The following is a 6,887-nucleotide window of genomic DNA, read 5'->3' as shown; positions in this document are numbered from 1 at the left end:
TGATCTGACCCCGTGGGAAGGCTATAATATGGCTTGGGTTTTTTCCAATCAAGCTGGCCCAACATGATCTACACCCCTAGTAGTAGAGACCAACCATTGTTGGGTGAGTTCGGGTGCCTAAATCCTTTCGGTCTCATAATTTGATCTCCAAATAATCTTATTTAGCTTCTTGGGTCATTAAGTATTGGACCATAATAACTAAGTGGAGACTCTAACCTTGTACATGGATCCCGAAAGGACTAACTCCTCCAAATATCACTTGTCAGCATGGTTTTAAATCTCGTCTGAGATCAAGACGACTTGTTTGATTCGTCTTGGTATCACCGTCAGTGAAACGGATTGACAAGTTGACTAGTCATCTCAAACCTCATGTGTTTCTCAAATAAGGTGGAGGGCTCGAATAAATCGGATGACTCTTCCAAGACGAATCGATCTTTGTTCATGGATGAGATGTCAAAGATTGTGACTACTTGCCACCTCAATTGTAACAAATTATTTGATTTTTTGAGCCTACTTTCGCATTGACTACTTACAACTTCAATTGCTAAGGAGAAAAAAAAAATATCCACAAAAGGATCAGACCCGAGAGGATTCAGGACCCTCATTCATCCCCTTCAAATTTATAACCCTTAGTGGGTTCATGGGCCCAATAGACAGCCCTAAAATCATTTTTTAAGTCTTCATGCCTCATTTGTTTTGGACCCTCAAGTAAACGTAAACCAAGCCCTAAAAGTCATTTAGATTGACGAAATTACCCTTTCAGTAAACTAAATAAGGAGGATAAAACCAGGGGTCTGGTTTTGCATTTCTCCAAAAGCATACTCTCTCATTTTCTCCAGAAAGAAAAACATCCAAGGTATTCAATCTCAAACTGGTTCTTCGATTAAAGTTTTTTCTAATCTGATCTATGGGATTTTTGGATAATTTTCTTATCAATCTAGGTTTTTGAGCTGGTCGATTACTGTTCTCTAAATTTTATTTTATTTTATTTTTGTTTTTTTTGGTACATTGTACTTAGGGTTTTTAGTACAAGATTCTGACCGAAGATAGATTGAGTGAATAAATCTTTTCTTTAAATTTTCTTTCTCTGCTTTCATGATTTCTACCATATTATGTCTTTTTTGGTGTTTAGATTTTGAGTTTTTTGCATCATTTTGGTTTTATGTGAGTTTTGGTTTATGTTCTAGGTGTTGGATTCCAGTATATTTTCCTGTTAAGGCTTGATTTGTTGTGTTTATGATGTTATATTTCCATTCCAAGCCATAGCTTGGAATCTAAGAACCTTGATCTAACAATTGGTTCATGTATCGATGGCTAGAAATCATGTTATTTGTTGCACAGATGTAATATTTATTAGCTGAGGACATATCATCTTTGCACGAGACATGGTTTAAATCTCGCATTTCATGGACGAGACTGAGTTCTCTTGGGCTAGTCAACTCGTTTTGGACGAGATAAATCATTTAACTTGGTTTTATAATTATTTATTCCTATATATATTTATATAAAAATAATTGTAATTTTTTATTATAAAATAAGGTTGATTAGAAGATGTTTAATCATGAATGAAATCTATTTTTAGGTAACATGTATTTACATTTTAAAAAATGAATTATTTTAATAAAAATATATACAAAATCCTGGTTGACTCTGTTAAGTTTTACTGGAGGTCAGAGTAGCTTGAAAAAATAAAAATAGACATGAGTACTTTTCAGGAGGTCACCATCCTCGATATTCTAATTTTTTATTCATCATCTTTATAGAAAAAATTCTCTTTGTTACTCTAAAGATTCCTTGTATATCATTTTTCAAACAATCCAAATTGTACGGTCTAGATTTGAAATTTTGAAGTCTAGAAGGAAAAGTTAGTAAAAAATGTGTGTGATTATGTTTTAGATGTTAAGGCATGAGGCAAGGCGCTGACTAGGCAGTGCCTCGAAGCGTAAGCCTCAAAGCGTGAAGCGCTTGCCTCACATGCATGATATTTTTTACAAATAATATAATATTAATAAACTAAAAATTAAGATAGCTATTTCTATTTAAAAATTCAAATCCACACAATCGAATTTCATGTTTTAATCAATTACATTAAATAATAATATAAAATATTATCACTTTATATTTTGAATAGTTGAAAGTTTCTAGGATAAATAACTATTTTATATTTATCACAAAACTACAATTAGCTATTGTTTTTTCAATGACTTCATCTGTATAATATGAAATACTGCAAAAAATTATTTACAAATCAGCTTAACTCAATGATTTTCTTTGTATACATTACTATTTTGTATTCAAATTCATTTTTAAGTGTTCTATTTATATTATGTACTAGCAATAATAAAGAATAGAAGTAATGTATGTATATATATATAATCTTCTTGAGGATAACGGAAAAGAAATGAAGAAGTGAATTAGCAAGAAAAGAATAACAAGAATGAGGGAGAAATTCTATTTAAAAAACAAATAATGTGAGGCGTATGCCTCGGCCAAAAAGTGTATGCCTCACATTGAGGGGTATGCCTTTTATGCACCTCATGGTTTGAAGCACAAGCCTTAACTACTTTAACGTTTCAACCTTATGCCTCAGGGTGTTTTCAATAGGCCTTATCTTGAGGCACGCTTCTAAAAACACTACTGTGAAGTGTGAACCATTCCAAGAACTGCCTGTAGGTGGGTATTGTGATATTTTAACTTATAATTAATTGGAAAAGTATACACCATCTACTTAACAAGACTCATAAAATGTGATGGTGAAGTCAGAGAGTAGGTTCAAATTTGTAAAAAATAAAAAATAAAAAATAAAAAATAAAAATTCCATCCAAAAAACCCATAAAAATGTGATCTCATAAATGTTTTTTTTTTTCTTTTCGTTTGGAGCCAAGATGTTGTTCAACTGATATTTTAATGATTAGATTGTTTGGTTTGTGTGGTCAGTTACAGTTTGGGGAGTTCATGGCATCGAAGTTGCATCAATTGCAATCCAAGGCAACACAAGCCTCACAGTTTGTGGCTAAGCATGGATGTGCTTACTACAAGCAGTTATTGGGAGCAGAACAAACAATACATCCAAGAGCCCCCTTCTGTGGAGAAATGCAACTTATTATCAAAACAATTGTTGTATACTCGTCTGGCCAGGTTAGTCTCTCTCTGGTTGGTAACCTTTCTTTATTTTTTTCTTTTTTCTTGTTGTACCTTAGTGGAGTCATGGTTTCCTGCCTCCTGGTGAAGGTGCCAACTTGCTAAAGTTGGTTAATGTCTGTGAGTGTTAATACCACGACCTGGGTTTGAAACTTGCCTCAATCTACTTTAACTACTGACCTGCTTGGTTATCAAAGAAAAAAAAAACCGGTTCCCTGCGTGCCTGGTTTGATGATTTTCTTGGTTTGGGTTTTTGTTCGTGGTTTGTTATTCGTTGCTTAAAAAAAGAACCTGGTTCACAGTGGTAGGCTTCTGTAATTTAATGTTGTTTCACTTCAGATATCAATTCTAAACTATCAAGTTTTGCTGCTTTGACTTTCCTCTAGCAAATCGTTGTACTTGTGACGTATGACCTATAGAGAAAATAAGGTCTCGTAGGGTTTAGGGTTAGGGTTACAAATTTTTGAAAAGAAAGGGTTTACTATTCTGGCTAAAATAAGAAATAGGGGCTTCATGGGTAAAACATATGAAGAAAGGAAAAAAAATGGTTTTTAGGGTGGTTGATGGATTCACAAATCACAAGTGTTTTAGGATTTTTTTTTAAAAAATATGAAGAATCTAGGATTTGGGAAAAAGAAACAAGCCTAATATCCATACTAATTGATGGGTATATTTCGGTTCTAATATTAAGATTGACAACAGAGATTAAGAAGAATCCTGAGTGTGATTCCTGTGATCCTAGGAATCACACCTAGGGATTTTGAAAGCTTTACAAGTAAGTTCAAGAGATAAAACAACTTGCTGCAGCATTTTTTTTAATTCATCAGACTCTGTAAAACACAAATAGGAGTTATATAGCATCCCTTGTGTCCAACGCTACTTCTGTCTTGTAAATTAAAATTGTCCAAAACTCCAAACTACCCTAATTACCCATGCGGACCTCATCAACAAGTTCCTATGTGGGAGCGGGGAATAGGGAAGTCGAAGTCGGTAATTGCCTACTAGAGTTATCCCTACATTTTCTCGGACATGTCCAAAAAATATGTTTACTGAAATGAGGGGGATTCAAAGAATGACATTATATAGCATTAGAAAAAAAACCACTGACTTCATATATCAAAACATACATTGAAGTTGGAGAAAAATCAGACATTGATTGCTGTGGAAGTTTCAAATCACGATTCTCTTTTCCTCTGAAAGCTAGGGGAAAGTGATTTGTTTGGTTTTTCGCTCAACTGCCTTGACGGGATGCTATTTGGTCCCATTTCTTTTATCTTTTCAATATATATTGGATTAGCCTTCATCTATGTTGGGTATGCATCATAATTGTTCCGGTCATGTTTTCAGTGATAGAGTTAGGGTCCTATGGAATCTCTTGACTTTTGCAATATGTTGGGGTTGGGGACACCCTGTCACATCAAAAGAAAAAAAAAATGTTGAGGTATTTGGAAAGAGAGGATTAAGTCTTTGACGGAGAAGAAAAGGAGATGAATGCTATTATTTTGGAAGCCAATCTTCCTTGTTCCTATGGTCTAAGTGGTTCACACTGAGTTAAAGGGTTATTTTTTAGGAATTTTTTTATAGGTGGAATTCTTTAATGATGTGACCTGGAGTGAGAAGTTTCTGTGCTTGTTTTGTTTTTTGGGTGGGCTTTTGTATGCTAGTTTGCTTTATGTGGCTTTCTTTGTTTCTTGTAAGGTTTCCCCAACCTTCATCCTAGCCATCCCTGTTCATGTTTATTTATTTATTTATTTGCTTTCAATTGAATGAATAATTTCTATAATTCATAAAAAATAAATTCATGATTTTGATTTTTTACTGGTTATCCTAGATGCATCATTTAGAAATTATTTGAGAAATATTTTTCAAATGATTCATAATCCTTCTGAATGAATCTGTTGAAACTATGATTTTGGGATTGATTACCATCTGTATTTTAGTTAAACCCATTCCCTGATGTCTTATTTCATTTTGTATTTCTTGCTGATTCCCCACTCCATGCCCAAAACATTCCTTGAAAACTCATCTATCCTTTTGAAATATGATCATCCAAGAATAAAGCTTCCAGCTTAAAATACTAAACATCTTACAAATGAAACTTTAAGATGGGTATTTCCAGCCATTTAGTTGTTAAAAGTGTTTGCTGTAGAAACTTGAATCACATATGTGGTTCACGTAAGGGTGTTTGACAAGTGAAAACTGCCTACATATGTATGCATGCATGCAAGTAGTTGTTTATATTATCCATCCAACTGATTGTTAATCTTTGGTAGCCTTCCTGGTCGTTACGAGTCATTCTGGAAGGAACTTGATTATGTTAAGCAGCTGTGGAAGAACAAGCAGGAGCTTAAGGTTGAGGATGTTGGAATTGCTGCCCTTTTTGGGTTAGAGTGTTACTGCTGGTTCTGCGCTGGTGAGATCGTGGGCCGAGGATTCACATTCACAGGTTACCATGTATAAATAACAGCAACTACTTCCGAGGAAAACTGCTTCATGTGGATTTGTGTTTATAAACTTGTTGGCAATGTGGTGATTTGAGTCACTGACATGATTCTACATGAATTTTTTTGTTCAAGTTAACCCTCAATAATTCACAAATTTGGTAAGTCAAGTTCTTTTATGTAGTGGCTTATAAGTAATATGAAATTGCATATCTTCTTCCATTTCTAACACTTGCTATTTGTGAAATTTTTTATTTATGGTTCCAGTTACACTTTCTGGTTCATTTGTTTAACCTTCTTTATTCCTTGAGACATGATTGGAACTAATTGATACAAATAACAACGAAGTTTACTCCTCTTTTGAATACTAATGGTGTCTTTGGTAAAAAAGTTAATGTTGAGCTCTGAAACTTCAATCTGAACTAGGTCTACTACTTTCATGCTAATGAGTGTCTGGTAACAACGTTAATTCTGATCCCCGGGATTTTGACCTGAATCGTGTCGTTTTTGTATTAAGTAGTATGGGCCAACATTTGAAGAAGCGTTCCAAGTGGATGTCCATTTACTTGCAGTTTTATGGTCCATACGTGTTTGTTGTCGGTAACTCATCAATGGTTTCTGAAAGTGCTGCATAGACATACCCTGAGAAAATTATTTGCTGTTAAAAAATGAGAGGCTTGGCTTTCGTCGAAAATCAAATAGTTGGTTCCTGGAGGGATCATATTTGCTCTTCTGTGAAGAATTCAAAACTAAAATAGATGAGAGAAGAATGGGGAAAGAAGTGGAACTTAGAAATTAGGTTTTTCTATAATGGTTTGAATCTTCAGGAAGAACTAAAATTCAGCTCAAATCACAACCTTCTTAATTTTCAACTTCATTTACATATAACCTCATTCAACTGTTGCAGAAGAATCTAATACGTTCAGAACCCTCAAAGTTGAAATAAATTTGATTTCTCTATAGAGCAAGAAGTTTGAAGAGGGTGGAAGCTGTATGAGTATTTATATTTTGCTTTTATGAATCTCTTTGAGCTCATCAATCCTTTTCTATTTTCATGGTTTATCAGCCTTCTTTGTAATCTTGAATTTCTTCTCCCTAAAATTCCATCGGTTTCAACCCTTTCCTTTTTTACTTAAGCAAAGCGGGTTAGTGGTTCGCAAGTTGTTGGTGAAGGCAGATTTTGAACCCAAGTCATAATATCAACACTCACCAACTTTCACCATCTTAACAAGCCACCCACCTTATCATCTTCTGATTGTCTTCAACAACTATTCTTCTTCTTCTTAAAAAAATCTTATAAATTTT

At 34.1% G+C, this 6,887-nt stretch overlaps 1 pseudogene across 1 annotated transcript; it reads left to right on the top strand.

The window, feature by feature from the left end:
• Positions 1–685: 685 nt before the first annotated feature.
• On the top strand, positions 686–5,852 carry LOC147381175 (uncharacterized; annotated as a pseudogene). Its single transcript, XR_015174730.1, has 3 exons — positions 686–856; positions 2,916–3,138; positions 5,415–5,852. The product of XR_015174730.1 is annotated as an uncharacterized LOC147381175 (transcript).
• The last annotated feature ends 1,035 nt before the right edge of the window (positions 5,853–6,887 follow it).

Source organism: Akebia trifoliata, unplaced genomic scaffold (assembly GCF_017979445.1).
Source record: "Akebia trifoliata isolate Shusen 1 unplaced genomic scaffold, ASM1797944v1 Contig00676, whole genome shotgun sequence".
Lineage (NCBI taxonomy): Eukaryota > Viridiplantae > Streptophyta > Magnoliopsida > Ranunculales > Lardizabalaceae > Akebia > Akebia trifoliata.
Note: the sequence above shows the minus strand (reverse complement) of the source record. Positions and strands in the feature narration are given on the sequence as shown.